The sequence below is a fragment of the Phytophthora infestans genome, genomic scaffold, assembly GCF_000142945.1.
Source record: "Phytophthora infestans T30-4 supercont1.65 genomic scaffold, whole genome shotgun sequence".
NCBI classification, from domain to species: domain Eukaryota; phylum Oomycota; class Peronosporomycetes; order Peronosporales; family Peronosporaceae; genus Phytophthora; species Phytophthora infestans.
The window spans coordinates 621,133-623,301 of NW_003303694.1; positions in this window are offsets into that span (position 1 = coordinate 621,133).

The following is a 2,169-nucleotide window of genomic DNA, read 5'->3' on the forward strand; positions in this document are numbered from 1 at the left end:
ACTCTCTCGCATAGCTGATCCCACGATTCTGCCGGGATTAAAATGTCGTCGATATAAGATCTGGGTCCTAGCACAGACGGGGTCGCCGGATCCCCTGGCTCTCCTGCTTCGAATGGATTCACTTCCGTATGATCTTTTCCGGATTCACCCATTTCGGGCTCCGGTATTCGGGTGGATCCATAGAGGGCGTTATCGATCAGGCGTTGGTAGATCTAAGGCGCGTTCTTCAATCCAAACGGCATCCGGTTCCACTCGAACAGTCCAAACGGTGTGATGAATGCGGATATTACGCGAGCTCGATCCGTCATAGTCACCACCCAGAAACCGCTGGCCATATCTAGAGAACCGTACCAGAGTAAATCATCCAAATCTTCCAACAGCTCATTGATTAGAGGCATTGGATACATCATCAATCGGGTCAGGCCGTTAACTAGCCGGTAATCAATGCACAGACGTACATCCACACCGTTCGTCTTGATGATGATTACCACCGGAGATGCCCACAGGAACGCTGAGAAACTGATAATCGTGGCTTGCAGTAGGCCCTTAATCAGATCCGATAGTTTTCCCGGAACTGAGATGCCACCTTCCGCACCATTTGAGCGATCGGTTTTGCGTCGCCGACATCGATGTCACATTTGACTCCGCGGGCAGCGGGCGGTAATGCATTACCTTTACCGATCAGCAGATGTCGGCTTTCCCAGATCTTCTGACGCAACCGATCCACTTCCGCGGGTTCGTTCGCTCCTGGATCCACTTGGATGTCGTCAATCGTGACCTCCTCTGTGGTCAGCGGTACCTCCGGGATCACCGCCAGGCCTTCTCCGAGATCCTCGGCGTGTAGATCCCCGCCTTCATGATAACAGACTTGCTCGTCTTCCGTCTTCGTCGGATCCACCATTAGATCCAGGCACCGCGACCCTCTTTCCCCTGTCAGTCCTTCTGTCTTCGTGGGATCAGGTACCCTGGTATCGAGGAAGCCACCAATTGGACGACTTGATCCTCTAGCGAGTTTAAACACGAGGGTTGTTGTTTGACTAGTGTTGCCACTCTCGATAAGGATCCAGGCACTTTGTCCCATGAAAAGCTGGGATCCACTTGTGGGTTAGCGTGATCTGGCGACCCGGCTTCCGCTCTCTGCGATCCTCCATCTACCGACCCTGAGTTATCTAGGGACCGGCTCTGGGGATCCTCCCCGGTCTTGGATCCAACCTCTACCGCTTGGATCTCAATCCGACGATCCCTCTGTAGGATCTTTCGCGGAGTTGGGTATGAAGGCCGATCCACCAAGGGGCCAGTTGGCTCCGCCGGGGGCTCCCTTTCTCCGAGAGATTCAATCTCGGTAGTCGCCTCGTACGCCAGATTCTGCCATTCTCTGTAACGACGGGATTTCACTGACACATATCCTGGTCGCCTAGGGATACCGTCCTTCGACAGCCATCGCCCGATCTCCTCATAATGGTCCAGTAATAGTCTCTTGTCGCTGACGTTCGTGACCTGGAGGTATTGTGATCGACCTGGTCCCTGGATTACGGTAGGCACCCATTTCTCGCCCCGACTGACCCACAGTTTCTCATGTTCCACCCACTTTATCCGATCTGGCAGCTCCCAGGTTTCTCCGGGCTCGATCCAGGTACTCTTATCCGCCCTTATGATCCTCATCTTCGCCCCGTACAACGGTCGCCGTCCGCTGAGCTGGATCCGCATCTCGTCAGGGAAACAAAGTGTCCCATCCGCCAGATCCAACCTCACTCCGGCTGGTACCATGAAATCCATCCCGAGGATGGCGTATTGACCAGCGAGATCGCCAACCCAAATATCAAATCAGTACACCAAACAACCTGTTAACGTGATCTTGATCCGCGTTCTCCCGTTCGTACGGTACACGCCTTCACCAATCCCAGCACAATCTTGGATCCGACTCCCATCCACTTGGCACCCAACCTTACGAGCATAGACAGTATCTAGTATAGACACCTCGGCCCCACTATCTAGGAGTAGGATCGCTTTTTCATTGTTGATCTTGCCCCTACCTTGGCTTGTCTGAACCACTTTCCTGGAGCATGGTATTTCCAGTATCCACGGGACTCTTCTGTTAGCAGATCCATGGATCTAACATCCTCCGATCTACGGGATCCAGTGACCTGACAGACTTTAGGTGGATCTGCA